The following is a 16,781-nucleotide window of genomic DNA, read 5'->3' on the forward strand; positions in this document are numbered from 1 at the left end:
TATCTGTCTTATTCACTGTTTTATCTGCATACCCAGTCTAAAATCTGGCACAGGATAGGAGTTCAACAAACACTTGTTGGGTGAGAGAAAGAAAGAACGAACAAGTTAGTATGGGAATTCCCTGGCCGTCCAGTGGTTAGGATTTGGCATGGCCCGAGTTCAATCTCTGGCTAGAGAACTAAGATCCCACCAGATGGCATGGCACAGCCAAAGAAACAAGTTTCAAGAAATGAATGAATGAATGTTCAATTATCTGGTTTTATTACATACATAGTTTAGCCTTTACTTCATTGAGGTCTGCATAGACCAAAAGAACCAATTGTGCCAGTGCCTTCCGCAGTGTGTTCACTCTGGTGTTTTTTCCTTCATCACTGTTAGGAAAAGGATTCCATTTTATGAAGAAGGGAGGAGGAGGAAGCCCAATTCCAAAGGCCTGTTTGTTCTCATTATTAATTTGCCTCTCCTCGTCCAAGTAGAGTTTGAATGATTTTGAATGTGCACTCATCTGGAACGGCACCCTCATTCTCTCGTTTCATGCCTGGCTGCAATTAAAGTCAAAAGCAAAATTTAAAAATACAGCTTTATTATAGGCTGAAAGAATTGTTGATTCAGGGACTGGCCTATAATCCCACAATGATCCCCCCCCCTCAAAAAAAAAAGAGAGAGAGAGAAAGAAAAAAATAACACCAAACTGTGAGCCTATGAGTTTGGTCTCACCAACAGAGGCCCCAAACTCCAGAATCAATAACTCAGTTAATGCCACTTTCTAACCTAATTACAAGAATTGGAAAACTGCCCAAATGCCCAAAAAGGGATGAAGGTTCTAGTAGCAGTACCCCACCCCCTTTTCTAAAGAAGCATTTGGGTGATAAAAGCAAAATAACAGCACAGGGTGGGGTGCAAACGTTTCCAATGTCAGATCACAGAGCTGGGGAATTTCAGAGCTGGAAAGAAGCTTAGAGGCCATCTCGAGGCCATTTCACAGATGAGATAACTGAGACCCAGACAGGAAAGAGTTTACCCAAGTACACGCCATGGGCATGAATCTTGAAAGATCTCCAGTCTGATGTCTTCAGTGGTGCAAGAAATATCTACTGAGAGTCCAGGGCCAGGTGCTATTCATGAAGGAGGTTCATGAATAAGGCAAGCTGGCCTGTTCTCTGCCTTTGTAGAGCTTACATTCTATCAATGAGTCTGACAGTCAAGTAAACCAACGAATACGCATGTGACAAAGAGCCAGAACTAATCAGAGGGCAGTGGTAGAGAGCTGCTTACCTGCAGTGGTCAGAAAAGGCAACTCTGAGCAGAGGACATTCTCAGCTGAGACCTGGGAAAGAGCACTGTTTCAAAGACCCAGAAGCAGAGAGGTGCTTGGCAAGTTCTAGAAGACAACGGGACATTCCGCCGTTTAAAAAAAAAAAAAAAAATGCAGTTTTGCCATTTGCAACAATATGGATCGACTTGGAGGGTATTATACTTAGTGAAATAAGTTAGATAAAGACAAGTACTGTGTAGTATCACCTATATGCAAGATCTAAAATAGAAAACTAGTGAATATAACAAAAAAGAAATGAACTCACAGAGACAACAAACTAGTGGTTACCAGTGAGGAAAGGGGAAGAGGGAGAGGCAAGATTGGAGTAGAGGAGTAAGAAGTACAAAGTGCTATGTATAAAATAAATAAGCTACAAAAATAAATAGTAGAGCCCAGGGAAGATAGCCAATATTCTATAATAACTATAGGCAGAGTAAAACCCTTAAAATTATGTATCACTGTGTTGTACACCTGAGACATATATATTGTACATCAACTATACCTCAATTAAGGATTCAAGCTTTCAGAGCCAAGGGTGCAGGTTCAATCCCTGGTCCCCAAACTAAGATTCCACAGGCCTCACAGCATGGCCCAAAAATTTAAAAGTAAAAATAAATAATAAAATTTTGAATAAAACAAAGGGACAAGCATGTGGCTGGAGTATAAAGGATGACAAGACATCCACATCCTGAAAATGGAACAGAATAGCACTCACCTTCATGCTCCTCCTAACAGGGCTGCCCTCGGCCTTCAGCAAAGTAAGGAGGGGCTCTAACCCACTCCCCGCTGAGAACTGGAGATCCTGGATCCACTATACCTCACATGCGCCTCTTCCCTTCACTTGTGAAAGTAGTTTTCATTCATGAAGGAGAAAAGAATTTGACCAGACATAATAGCCACACTTACTGTCAGCTTCCAAATGAGAAGACCACGTTGAGGAGAACATGGCTCTGGTGAGAAGGTCAGAAGATGCTTCAGCACAGCTCACCAGTCAAGAGCCCAGACAGTGGAGGCAGACACTTGGGAAGAGATGGGCTCAGTCATTATGGAGCTGGCCGTGTCAGCCAAATGCCTGACCGTGACACTTTTCACCTGCTCGCAACAATTATGTGCTGAAATGCCATCTGTTCTGTCTTGCTATTTCCCATCAGTTGGCTTTTTCTTTGTAAAGTAGTATATTCTCATGCAGTGTTTTTAAACCTTGGGTTGGAACCCAGTCATTCGTGGGAAGTGAAATCATAGCTAAATCATAGGTGTGTGTGTGTGTGCTCAGTCTGTCCGACTCTTTGTGACCCCACCAGGCTCCTCTATGCATGGGACTTTTTAGGCAAAAATATTGGAGTGGGCTGCCATTTCCTCCTCCAGGATCTTCCCAACCAAGGGATCGAACTGCATCTCCTGTTTCTCCTGCATTGACAGGCAGATTCTTTACCACTGAGCCGACTCAGAAGCCCAACTAAATCATAACTGTAGCCAGTGAGCCATAACTAAAAATCTTCAAAGAATAAAACAGATGAGTAAAGAAGAAAATAGGAAAGAAAAAACAACTCAGAGTATGTGACAGTTGAGTATGTTATTGCTTTAGGTTTTCCCAAAAATAATGCCATGTTAGATCTCCCTTGCTCAAAATCTCCTGTGCCTCCTTACTGTGTACCAGCTAAAGCATTATCATCTAAACCTAGATTTCAGGCCCTCCCTAGTCTAACCCTAAACTGCCTCCGCAGCCTTGTTGCCTATCTATCTAAGATTCGATTTCCCCTGCAGCCGCACCGGCTACCTGCCTGTCCTGTAGCATGCCTCATCCCTCCCTCCCTCTACTAATGCCCTTCTCTTCCTCCGCCTAAATTACCCTCCTGTCTTTCCTCTGCCTGGTCAACTTCTACTAGCTCTCAGGACCAAACTAAGTCCCAGGTCTTCAGCAGTGGCTTAGTGCTCTCTCCCAACTTCTAATGAACTTGTCTCAGCTATTGTCTTGATTTCAGCAGCCAGCCAGGTAGGTACAGGATTAGAAGGATTAAAGAAGAGAAAGGATTAAAGAAGAGAAAGGTGGGGAGGGGGAGGACCAATAAGCAATAATTGTCAGGCTTTAATGGGATTCGAATTATTCAGAGGGCTTGCCAAATAAGACTTGTCAAGCCCCATCCCGAGAGCTTTTGATTCAGTTTTTGGGGAGTTGGAGGGAGTGGTGAGAATTTGCATTTTTATCAAGTTCCCTGGTGATGCTCCTGGTCGTGGGACCAGACTTGGAGAACACTGGTGGCGTGCTTAAGAATAAGGGCTCAGTAAGATGGACCCAGGCAACTGTCGTGACTCCAAACTCAGAGTTCAAATCTGGTCACATCTTTTTTTATATAATTAATCTTGCCATAATAGCAGGATGTTCTGTAGCATTTGTTTGAGACATCATCCCACATGAACAACTGTCTAAGAACCCCAGAATCTTCCTGAGTCAGGAAGAAGTTACTCCTCTTCAACAAAGAACCTCTACATTGATCACTTACTGCCATTGCTTCTCCTGAACACACGAGGACGCTGTTGAAGACTGTCCCTGCCCCTGCAGGTATGCCGTTACTTAGCGGGTTCTGACTGATCCAAGCACCTTCTGAAGCAGTGTGTTGACATCTCATTTGGAGCTTTATTACAGCCACTATGCCAAGATAACTGAGCCCAGGGGAGTTCAGGTCATTAACCACACCCTGTGCCAAAATTAGCCCAACTCTGGATTCTGAGCCATTAGAGTTGGACCTAATCATTAGTATAAATCTGTGCTGTGCTTAATTGCTCAGTCGTGTCTGACGCTGCAACCCCATGGATTGTAGCCTGCCAGGCTCCTCTGTCCATGGGGATTCTCCAGGCAAGAATATTGGAGTGGGTTGCCATTTTCTTCTCCAGGTGAGGCTTCCCAACCCAGGGATTGAACCCAGATCTCCCGCATTGCAGGCAGATTCTTTTCCATCTGAGCCACCAGGGAAGCCTGAGAATACTGGAGTCAGTAACCTATCCCTTCTCCAGTGGAACTTCCCAACCCAGTAATTGAATTGGGATCTCCTACACAGCAGGCAGATTTTTCACCAGCGGAGCTACCCATCTAATACTATACTATTTTAGGGACTCCGTGGCCCTGTCCCACCATTCATAGGGGCCATTCTGCAAGGCCTGGATCCCTCTAAAAGAGATTGGGAGCAGTTTACATGAAAACTGGTCAATTCTTCCCAAGCACTAGCTCTATATAACAAAGAGTGAGGCAGCTTTTGGTACACCCCACAAAAGAATAAAATACCGAGTTCTTGACTCACTTTTCCAGGACAATGGAAACCAACTCACACTTTGATTTTCATACTAAGAGGGCTTTTTCCTGACAGGTTGATCTGTTTCACAGACTTGGAGTCTCAGCCACCACCCCATTTAATTTGTGTTTATCAGGCACTAAGCCCACTTCAAGTTTAGGCGATAACCGTCAGTGTACTCCAGTGGGTTCTAACAATGGAGTGGGTGGCAACCCTCCTCCCTTTTACTGAATTAAGATAGAGAGTAAGAGAGTATTTTGCCTGTTTTAAAGAAGGAATTGATACATGGACTTGTAAATCACTTCTATACAAAAATGAATCTATAGTGGGTCACAGTCAAAGATTTGAGTCCATTGCTCTCTGCTAAAGGTCTGTTTGTTACTAAGACACTCTTGCTTCTCTTCTGGCATTCTCCTCTGTGTTCTCTAGGCTACACTCTTGGAAGGCTATTTCAGTCCCCTCTTCTGCTTTAAGAAGCTGACCTCCAAGCTTCTAGAACATCCTGTGTGTTTCTCTGGTACACTTACCTCATTGTTTTGCAGTGGGACCCCCTTCTCTTTTACCCATTCACCCCCACAGACCTTGAGCCCCTCACTGTCTTAATCTCCTTTGTATTCACACACAGCACTTGGTATAGTAAATACCTGCTAAATGCCCCCACCGGCCTTCCTGAGTTGTTGCTTTTGCACTTTTCAGATACAAAACCTTACTTTCTTGTTGACAGACATTTTTTTTCCATCTTGTATTTGGTAACTTGGTGCACATCTTATCACTCATCTGTTCCCTTAGTAGAATTTAAACCTTTTGAAGACAGAGAACATCTCTTGGTTTTTTTATCTTGAGTCCTCAGAGAAAAACTGAATGTAAAGGCCATGCACTAATCCCAGTTGACTGATGGATAGCTGTGCTGAGCCTCTGCTAATCTGAGGACTAGAGATTAGGCGTGTCTGACTTTCTCTCCTTAATTATGTCTCTGCTTGTTCCACAAAGTAAGGGTGATCAACAGGATACACTAAGTAAAGCAAGAATGACATAACTTAGAAGCTGAGGAGAATTTCTAAGAATTTTAATTGCAAGAAGGATTGATATGTACATAAAGATTCAGGTACAAGGATGTTTTATGAAAACGTTTCTTTTTGTGAATGGAGAAATTTATAAACAGCCTAAAATTCACCAATCCTATTGGCTGACTAAATTTTGGGACATCTACTAAATCAGAGAAGTGCATGGGTAACAAGTGGGGGTGACAGTTCTCAAACACTATATATGGCATGATTTCATTTTGTAAAATATGTGCACCATGGGGACAGAAGAGGGGGAACACTAAAACATTAACGGTGTTTCTCTCCAAGTATGACCGTGAATAATTTTTACTAATTTGATATTGGTATTTCTATGTTTTCTACATTTTCTAAAAATGAGTTACTTTTATAGAAGAACAGCATGGGAAAGTTATCTTTTTTAAAAGAAAAATGGGTAAACCAAAAGAAAGAAAAATAAGAATAGGAAGCTAGGAATGAGGCTTATTCCAAAAATGAATATCATGAAGACTTAATCAGGCAAGTCACAGATTCGCTTCTGAGCTTTCCAACAATTCACACAAAAAGGGAGACAGGATCAGCTGCATAATTCACATTGTCCAGGAAAAGCTCTTATCTTCCTGATAAGTAGCAATCTATCAGTGTCTCCCTTGGAGCCCCCTGAGGATGTTCTTCTAAGTAATAAATAACATCCTCAGCAGATCCTGTCATCCAGGTGAGTTTCCTAGAGCAGTCTCAAAATTAGAGTACCACATTCCCTGCCTTTATTCGAAGGATGGCCTTAGGCAGTATTTAATTCCTGTCTAAATACGTCCACTTACTAGTGGTGAATTAATTAGTTCATATCTAAATAACAGGTGATTATTAATAGTTGCAGTGAGCAATTAGAGTTATTAACCCATCCTGACCTCTCGCTGGCATCTCTGAAGTAGTTCCCTCCCCCAGATTGCCAGGAGCCCCTTTCCTGGGGAGTGGTCTCCTCAGCCTTGCCCCAGCAAGGCCAGAAGGCCACCAGTGGCTGACCTACACTCCCACCTTGACTTCAGGCAGGTGTGCAAAGACAGGAAGACTTGATTGTTAAAAAGTTATCTCCTATCTAAAGTCCACAGTACTCAGTATAGCCAAAACAAGTGGGTTTTTCTTTTTTTTTCCTTCATAGTCAGGGGCTCTTGAAATGGACACAGAGAGAAAAGGAAGGAAAGGCTACAGAAAGGGATTTGGACTCAACAAAAGTTTCTCATTCTGGGACCCCCAAGACCTCCTGCCTTAGTCTTTGACTGACTTTTCATGGTATCCTCTCCTAAATGTGCTTGGTCCTGCAGTGGGTACTGGGATACAGAAGTGAGTATGGGTAGCTGAGGGAACTTCCCAACTGGGAAGACAGCTGGACAAGCCAGTCATCTCAAATCATCAGTTAAAGAGGTACAAACAAGTAGGGTAACATAAAGAGATCTTTATCCAACCTTAAGCGTCAGGGAATGCCTGCTGGAGAAGTTGGTACCTAAACTGAGACTTGAAGGCTCAGTATGGCTTCCCAGAACTGAGAAAAGGGTGAAGGACATTACACGGAAGGAAAGACATGCTGTTTTCTGGAAATTCAAATCATCTCCTTATTGCCAAAGCATAAAGCTCAAAGTGTGCTGGAGATGAAGCGGGAGAAGTGAATCGGGACCAGTGCTAGAGGGCCATGGGCCATGAATGTAGGACATTCTTGGAAACATTCTTTGACCCTTCAGTCCTAAGGTTTTGTACATGAATGCCAACACCAGGCAGTTGATGTGAATCAGTCAGTGGCCCAGGGACAACAAGGAATGGTGGGACCTGTGGCAAATAGCAGTGCATTTGAGTTACCCAAAGAGGCCACTCCATACTCCAGCCAATTGTTACCATGGGAGAACACAGGACTAGCCTTGCCAGATCTTCCCATTATTCAACAGAAGGTGACATCCAGACCCCTACATGCCACTCTCCCTTTTTGTAAATTTTGGTAGTGGTTGTTGTTCAGTGACTAAGGTGTGTCCAACTCTATGCAACCCCATGAACTGCAGCATGCCAGGCTTCCCTGTCCTTCACCATCTCCCAGAGTTTGTTCAGACTCTTGTCCATTGAGTTGATGATGCCGTCTAACCATCTCATTGTCTGCCACCGACTTCTCCTCCTGCCCTTAATCTTTCCCAGCATCGTAGTCTTTTCTAATGAGTTGGCTCTTTGCATCAGGTGGCCAAAGTAACTAATTCAAATTGAAAATACAGTGAAGGTCCAGTAAGGCAGAGGGCCCCACTCCTGTGTCAGTGAGCCGGATTTAACCTGAGGGCTAGGTTTGGTCTGTAAACTCATCATGTTACCACTTCTGCCTTAGAAAACAGGGAGCCATGGACAGCTCTGAGGTAGGGTACAAGTGTGGACTTGCCCTCTTCTTAAACCCCATGTGTGTTTGTATGAAATGTTGGTTAGAAAAGGACAAGAAAGGAGACCTGAAACATGTTACCTAAAGCTTCTAAATCTGAGAATGAGTTATTATGAAATGCCAACAGGCAATTCTTTCTTATCACCTCAGTGGTTTTCACTATTAATATGTAATATCAGACCCATCTGACAGATCCTAGCAACTATTTGCAAAGGCAGAAGGTCAGTGGAAGGACCCAAGAATCTGTTGGTCTGGAATCCGCTGCAGTGTACTAGACACTGTGCTGAAATGTAGAGAACTACCGGGGCTAAGATTGTGAGGGAACCCATCTAACAACCTCAGCTTTCACTGTCAACAGAATCATACAAGATGAATAAGCATTTTCATGAACTTACTGCTTTATGAATGATCTAGTGGGAAGAGACCCAACTTCACATCCTGGCTTCGCCAGTCATTAACTGGGTGACTCAGGTCAAGACGCCTGGCATTTCAGAACCTTAGGCTCCTACTCTGAAAATTGGGAATAAGAATACCCACTGTGTCTACCTTGTAGACGCAAAACCAAAGCTTAGGAATGCTTGGAAGGAAGAGCTTTATGTATAAACTCAAATGTGCTCTATAGTATGGACTGGGATAGTTACTATTGCTTTGCCAAACCTGAGTATCTTATTTATTTATTCATTTTTGGCTATGCTGGATCTTCCTTGCTGTGCAGGCTTTTCTCTAGTTGCAACTAGAGTGGAGAATACTCTCTAGTTGTGGTGCATAGGCTTCACATTGCAGTGGCGGCTTTTGTTACAAAACACAGGCTCTAGGGCATGCGGGCTTCTGTAGTGGCACATGGGCTCAGTAGTTGCAGTTCCTGGGCTCTAGAGTGCAGGCTCCACAGTTGTGGTGCACAGGCTTAGTGGCCTCTCAGCATGTGGTATCGTTCCAGACCAGGGATTGAACCTGTAGCTCCTGCAGTGGCAGGAGGTTTCTTTACCACTGAGCCACCATGGAAGCCCAAAACTGAGTATCTATAAGAACCATATTTTTACATTTATGGCACAGAGAGAAAATGTACAGCATCTGATACCTTTGAGGTGGGCCTTCCAAACCTTGACAGGTTGCTATCTGCTTTGTGAGAATTCTGGAGCCCAAGCTCTAGGCTTTGACCTGGGCCAAAGAGCATTTGTAAGGCAAAGACACACCCCACCCCCACCTACCCCAAACACACAAACCATTCCATCAACTATTGTTCCTCAGTTCAGTTGAGTTCACTTCAGTCGCTCAGTCATGTCCGACTCTTTGAGACCCCATGAATCGCAGCATGCCAGGCCTCCCTGTCCATCACCAACTCACAGAATTCATTCAAACTAATGTGCATCGAGTCAGTGATGCCATCCAGCCATCTCATCCTCCGTCGTCCCCTTCTCCTCCTGCCCCCAATCCCTCCAGCATCAGAGTCTTTTCCAGTGAGCTAACTCTTCACATGAGGTGGCCAAAGTACTGGAGTTTCAGTTTCAGCATCAGTGCTTCCAATGAACACCCAGGACTGATCTCCTTCAGAATGGACTGATTGGATCTCCTTGCAATCCAAGGGACTCTCGAGAGTCTTCTCCAACACCACAGTTCAAAAGCATCAATTCTTTGGCGTTCAGCTTTCTTCACTGTCCAACTCTCACATCCATACGTGACCACTGGAAAAACCATAGCCTTGACTAGATGGACCTTTGTTGGCAAAGTAATGTCTCTGCTTTTGAATATGCTATCTAGGTTGGTCATAACTTTTCTTCCAAGGAGTAAGCGTCCTTTAATTTCATGGCTGCAGTCACCATCTGCAGTGATTTGGGAGCCCAAAAATATAAAGTCTGACACTGTTTCCACTGTTTCCCCATCTATTTGCCATGAAGTGATGGGACCAGATGCCATGATCTTCGTTTTCTGAATGTTGAGCTTTAAGCCAACTTTTTCACTCTCCTCTTTCACTTTCATCAAGAAGCTTTTTAGTTCCTCTTCACTTTCTGCCATAAGGGTGGTGTCATCTGCATATCTGAGGTTATTGATATTTCTCCCGGCAATCTTGATTCCAGCTTGTGCTTCTTCCAGTCCAGTGTTTCTCATGATGTACTCTGCATAGAAGTTAAATAAGCAGGTGACAATATACAGCCTTGACATACTCCTTTTCCTATTTGGAACCAGTCTGCTGTTCCACGTCCAGTTCTAATTGTTGCTTCCTGACCTGCATATAGGTTTCTCAAGAGGCAGGTCAGGTGGTCTGGTATTCCCATCTCTTGAAGAATTTTCCACAGTTTATTGTGATCCACACAGTCAAAGGCTTTGGCATAGTCAATAAAGCAGAAATAGATGCTCCTAACAGTGTATATATGCTGTGAAGTCTACATTCCCAGTACACAGAACCACTCTGAGTCAGATCACCATATGCACAGTGCTCTGTAGGGCCTTCGTATATGCTGTTCCCTCTGCCTGGAACACATTTCCTTTCTTAGCTTTTAGGTCTCAGTTTATGGCAGCTCCTGAGTATTGTTGTATAGAGTCTTGAAATCACAAATCACTTCAAAGATCTCAAGAGGTTTCAGTGGAAGCTGTTACTTACCAACTGTTTCTTAACGTATTTCTACTTTTCTCTTTACAACACTAATGCTTATTCTAAATAATAGCAACTATATAGAGTTATTGAACTAAACTCCCTCCATAGCTCCAAAAAGTACTTTAGGCAGCACACTGTTAATTTTAGTCAAAGAACTAATTTGGCAGCCATTTTTCACAGTTCTTCTTTCTTTTTCTCTCCATAATATTTTAGAGTGAATGCCTGTCATTCAGAACATCATTCACCCTTTAGCACTTCTGTATGAATCTCTAAAATGTCGGAACCTTTACCAACAAAACTGCACTACCATTATCACACTTAACAGATTATGATTATTTAACATCATGTACTAGCCAGTTGGTATTTGAATGTCCCCGATTTTCTCAAAAGTGTCTTTTTACAGTTGCTTTCTCCAGGTGCTGCGCTTGATTGTTAATGTCCCTCTCAATTCATAATCTAGAGTAGCCTCCCCTTCCCCACTCTCTGAAGCCCCTATGCCCTAGGCAGTGATTCATCCTGGCCTGTCTTTTTCTTTAAGAATCCACCAGCTCCCTACCCAAGGATTGGAAGTGCAAACCCAAGGACTGTACTAAAACCTGGTACAGAGAATGCTTCTCTCCATTTACCTGCAGTAAACAGAGAACAGATTTTTTTTTATACATCTCTGCAGAAACTCAGGTGACACTAGCGTCAAAGAACCAGCCTGCCAGTGCAGGAGACATAAGAGACTCAGGTCCGATCCCTGGATTGGGAAGATCCCCTGGAGATGGAAGGGAATGGCAACCCACTTCTGTATTCTTGCCTGGAAAAGCCCAGGGACAGAGGAGCCTGGCAGGCTACACTCCATGGTATCAAAAAGAGTCGGATACAACTGAACACGCACACACACACATGCGCATGCATAAACTGAGTGTTCATTATTCATGCATTCCATACTTGTAAATTCACCCACTCACTAGACTTTATTTGTAACCCCAAAACCAATACACAGCATGTTTGCCTTAATCTGCGAATGTGTGCAGAGCAGTGAAAAATCTGAGTCTCCATCAGGCACAGTTCCTGATAAGATCAAGCAAAGACGCTTGTACCTGCCTGTTTGAGTCTCAGCCTCTGAACAAGTGTCCTTTTCACAGTCCATTTAGCACCATGTTTTTCATATTTTTGTGCTTTTAGTTGGTGGTTTTGCTATTTACAGTGGCCCCCAAGCAGAGTGCTTCAGTGTTTGTTATCTGATGTGCCTTACAGAATCAGCAATATATATTAAGTAAGATGTTTTTAAACAGAAATACAGAAAACAAGGTTATGTGTTAACAATAATATTATGGCCAGAGACTCACAGGATAGATTTCCCCAAGGAATGATGACTTGCTATTCACTAATTCAGTGTTTGCTATGACTTTCTAGAACAAAACTACCGCAGATAATGAGGATCAACTGTCTGTACGTACACTCTCCCTGCATTTATTATTATTATTTTTAGTTCTACAAAATCTGATTGACTTTGTTTTCAAATGAAATATTTTGAACCAGATTTGTTTTCATTGAAAAAGCGGGGGGGGAGGGGGGTGTGTGCACTGACCATATGATGAGGAATAGGAGTTTATATGTCGAAACTCATATATATATATATATATATATATATGATTCTGTTTCCTCTGCTCCAATCAATTCAGGATAAACTTTTGCACTGAAGCATACCCTGATATTGCTGACTCTTCTGAGGCAAGTTGGCTTTGGGGGATAGGTTCAGATCTGCTCCTAATTTAATGTTACTCAGTGCTGAGGTATTTGTTTTGCTGAATCATTATAAAGTATCTGAGCAAAAGAAAATTAATCAATTCCTGAAGTTTTTATGCCTCTAGGGCTTTAAGGAGATTAACAGAATTTTCTTTTACTATGATTAGTTTTCAACCTTCATGGGAATCTGTAGCCCTTAATATAACCAATTTCATATTGACTCTGGGTTTTCTCTCTAATATGAAAGTTGGGTTCTCATTTGAGAATGCTCAATATTCTTTCATTCTTACTACTAAAGGATGGTAGAAAAAAATTTTTTTGGAAAACGTTGAAGAAGTATCTGCCTTCCCTAAGATACACAGTGTGTGCTTTTTAATTAGTGTTTTCATAAGTGAGCGCCTTTACAACATAACATTCATTCCACCGTTTCCATATTTAGAGCGATCTTTCATATTGTTTTTGCCATTTAATTTTTTTTCTTATTAAACATGTTTACAAAAATGTAGACTGTGACTTTGATGAGAACCATGATCTGAAGAACAGTTCTTAAAACCCAGAGAAGTCACACCTGTAACCCTTTAAATGCAGGCAGTGTTTTTGAGCTGAAAATTCTGAATCCATCTTCCACATCAGATTGATGAAATTTTTAAAAATAGGTAGCGTAATATTGAAATGACCTTGGGCTGCCAATTGACAGAATTTACCAATAGTTGTCAAACATCCAGTTTAAAAGTTCGGGGTGTTTTTTGTTTGGTGTGTGTATGTGTGTTTAGACATAAAATTGACTAGTTTGTCTTTTGCAATGGTTTGATACGTAATCTTAATTTTTGAAAATGGCTTTAAAACAACAAAGAGTGATGATTCAAGCTGAGTTCAGAGATTAGTGCCTCATCGTCCTGGCTGTGCAAATCAGCAAGTCATAGAACTTCTGAGGCTTTTTGTAAAAGCAAATCCTGACACCAAATTCACAGTCTTTATCCACATCCTGAAATTTATCATAGCACCCAGGACATAGCAAATGCTCAAAACGTGTTCGCTATTGTCCTTAAAACTTGCACCCTCCAGTAATCATATTTACAACGGAGTGACTGTCCTCATCATGAAATGACCAATTGTACTTTAACCAACATGTATTTTTAAGTGTCCAAGGCAGCCATAATTGAGGGAACAAATGTAAGAATTTTCTGCTTGAAGTCCTTGTTTACTAAACATCCCTGGACAAATATAGGTTTGTCCTTTTTTTTTCCTTAAGGGAGGTGGGGCAAGAAAAAAAGAAAGGAATGCATTCAGACAGAGACAGCTTGGTGTAGATTTTCTAAGTAAGAAGGCTACAGACCACCCTGAGTCCTGATTGTTTTCCTGTAGCCACCAAAGCTGCAGATTAGATATTGCTGAGGCTCTCATCTCTCTGATATGCTTTGTGAAGTACGTGGGAAGAGGGAAAACCTCCTTCTCAGGGAAACAGTTGCCAAACCCAAAGCTATCACCCCTTCTCCTTCAGACAGACTCCAAAGGCAGCAATGTGCCCAGCCTTGGGGGATGCACCATGATTGGTCTGAGCCAGCTGTGACTATCCCTTTCTCTCTACCTGTCATTAGTCTGTGGCAATGGTTCTCAACCCAGAGAGTTTTAAACCCACACACACACCCACAGGATATTGGCAATGTTGGGAGGCATTTGGGGTTATGGTAACTGGGAGGGTGCTACTGGCATCTAGTGGGTGGAGGTCAGGGATGCTACACAACCTCCTGCAATGCCAAGACAGCTCCCCATCACAGAGAGTTATCTGGCCCCAGATGTCAGCAAATGAGATTGAGACATGCTGGTCTAGGAGTTGAAGAGTGACATGGTTCTAGACAGTGAAATGTGGCAGGAAGGAGGTAGGGGAACTTCTGGAAAGTAATTTTCCTCCTTAAAAGAGGCAGTATTTTTTTTGCCCCACCTCTTTTGGAGGGGGGCGGGGAATGCTAGGGTGTAAGATGGGATGCTTGGAAACACTGCAACTATCTCAGGTCCATGAGGGGAGACATCACTAACACACACTTGTCTCCAGACTTACTGTTGCTTGAGAAAATTGTCTTTACTTTAAAAACTGCTATTACTTGGTATTCTTGTCACTTGTAGTTAAAAGCATAATTATTAAATCTACCGTGTTTTGTAACTTTCCCAAAAAAGTCCACATTCAGTAAACCAGAAAACAGCAGAACTTTTCTGAGATTCAGATATTGGTCAGTGAGCTGGGCTCAGTCACTACCTAAATGTTTAGCTTCTGGCACTAAGTCCCTTATAGCAAGTGTATTTCAGTTCATGCCTCTGACGAATGACACGTGAGTCTACATCTTGAGTCTTCAGTGACTCAGGAGGACTGAAATTGTGAGGACATCCTGTCCTAGTTTGAATTCAAGCTCTGCCAGGTGGTAGGTGTGTGAGTCTGGATGAGGTTACTTCTCTGCTTCACCTTCTTCATGTGTAAAATGGGGTTAATTGTGGTGACCTAAGAGGTCATATGAGTCATGAAAAAATGCCTAGAATAGTGTCTGCGACCTAACCAGCCCTGCCATCATCCTCATCACCATGAAGTGTTACATTTGTGAAGGCCAAGGTTCTGATGACAATGTTCATATTGGAATCTTTCCTCCACACATGACCGTCTTTCCAAAGTTGAAATTGACAGCCAAGTGGATGCTTTGTGGGAGTGACTAATATGGAAATGGACTAACAATTCTCTCCCCAGTCTTCCAGAATTCCACCATTGTGTAGAGGCACAGCTAGGTGACTGGTGCACACTCTTCCCAAGACAGCAGTGGCATGATACTTGAGACCCACGGCAAGTGTGTCACTGATTCCAGAGAAGCTAATTACCAACACACGCATCCTTGTCTCCCAGCATTAATGATTCCCCCACATTGTTAGATGTGGACCCCATGGTTGGTCTAGTATTGTGTACAGCTCTGTTTCATGTACGTTCTTAACTCAGTCAAATCAGTTCCAGATAGATACCATTAAATTCTGTTTCCATATATGCCCTGGATAGACCAGCCTTTTTCAGAGCCTTGTAGTTTTCCTCTTGTCTTTAAAACTCTGTTGTCTGAACATCTGCCTATTGGGACTTTAAGTTGAGGCATGTCAGGATTTGAATCCAGTAGTCATGTGACACCAGGCAAGTTCCTTAAATTTACTGTATTCCCTCATCCTGAAAGTGGGGCTCAGAAGATCCCTGTTTCATAGAGTCACAGGGCATAAGTTAACAGTAATAACTCTTTAACAAGGCTCAAGGCTTAATAATAAGTTGCTGTTGGTTGTAATTCTGTCTGGTTCTCACTAATCTCTGTTCACTTACTTAACAAAATCAGTATTACAGAATATTGCAGGGCTTAGTGTTAAGTTGATTGCACTGAACGATGATGGATCTCAGCCAAATGTTATGCTCCCTTTTTATAAATATCTGAGTAATAACTCAAGAAAGCAGAGAAAAAGCAATAGGACCTGGGAAGAGTTAGCCAGACCTGTGTGAATTGTGTATTCAGAGTGGTACTCCTACAGTCCTGGAATACAAATCTTAAACCCTGTCGATCTGCTCCTTTTTGAAGACTCCAAGCCCCACAGCTTGACAACCACTTTAATTGTTTGCCAGGTCTCTGTAGACAAAAGTTGTCCTTTGCACAATGAGGTTTCCTTTCTTATATAAACATTGCAGAGCTTGGCACCAACCTGTCTATTTTCAGGCTTCCTGGAAGGAACCAGCTCCTTTCTCCATCTGCTGCCATCTCTGTGCCCCAGGCAACAGGCTACAATCTTGCCCCAGCCTTTTGACAGAAGTGCCAGCAGGAGATACCATCCTAAAAGCATTCCCCTCCATCCCTGGTGTCCTTCCAGAGTTCTCTAAGTAAATTGTACCTGTGGCCCCGGGGAATGTACAAGATGATTTTGGATGGTATCTAGATACTCTTTTCTTTTGAAGTTCCTTTTAAACTAAAAAAATTTTTTTTTTTAAAGAAAAACTGATCAAAGTCATGCAAAAGAATTTTCTTTTTTATGGTGAGTTAATTTTAAAACGGGCTTCCCTGGTGGCTCAGATGGTAAAGAATCCACCTGCAATGCAGGAGAGCCAGGTTCAATCCCTGGGTTGGGAAGATCCCCTGGAGAAGGGAATGGCAACCCACTCCAGTATTCTTGCCTGGAGAATTCCATGGATAGAGGAGGCTGGCCTGTAATTTTAAGAAAGTTTCCTTTTTTTTAACCTTTTTATTTTTTATTGGATTACAGTTGATTAACAGTGTTGGTTAGTTTCATATGTACAGCAAAGTGATGCGGTTATACATATATCTGTTCTCTTTCAAATTCTTTTCCCATTTAAGTTGTTACTGGATTGGCCAGAGACTTTATTCAGGTTTTCCTGAAT

At 42.4% G+C, this 16,781-nt stretch overlaps 1 protein-coding gene and 2 long non-coding RNA genes across 5 annotated transcripts in view; 2 read left to right on the forward strand and 1 right to left on the reverse strand.

The window, feature by feature from the left end:
* Positions 1-16,781, forward strand: part of LOC129635355 (uncharacterized) — a 434,397-nt gene that overhangs the window by 389,110 nt on the left and 28,506 nt on the right. The gene's annotated exons all lie outside the window — the stretch shown is intronic.
* On the reverse strand, positions 221-5,203 carry LOC129635356 (uncharacterized). Of its 2 annotated transcripts, none has more exons than XR_008706246.1 (3): positions 5,130-5,203; positions 1,276-1,381; positions 221-542 (listed from the first exon to the last, which is right to left on the reverse strand). It is a non-coding gene; the product is annotated as an uncharacterized LOC129635356 (long non-coding RNA). The 2 variants fall into 2 exon arrangements; XR_008706247.1 differs by lacking the exon at positions 5,130-5,203 and adding an exon at positions 2,031-2,215.
* Positions 3,562-15,323, forward strand: LOC129635358 (uncharacterized). The gene is made up of 3 exons (XR_008706249.1): positions 3,562-3,875; positions 12,047-12,082; positions 15,114-15,323. It is a non-coding gene; the product is annotated as an uncharacterized LOC129635358 (long non-coding RNA).

Source organism: Bubalus kerabau, chromosome 20 (genome assembly GCF_029407905.1).
Source record: "Bubalus kerabau isolate K-KA32 ecotype Philippines breed swamp buffalo chromosome 20, PCC_UOA_SB_1v2, whole genome shotgun sequence".
NCBI lineage: Eukaryota > Metazoa > Chordata > Mammalia > Artiodactyla > Bovidae > Bubalus > Bubalus kerabau.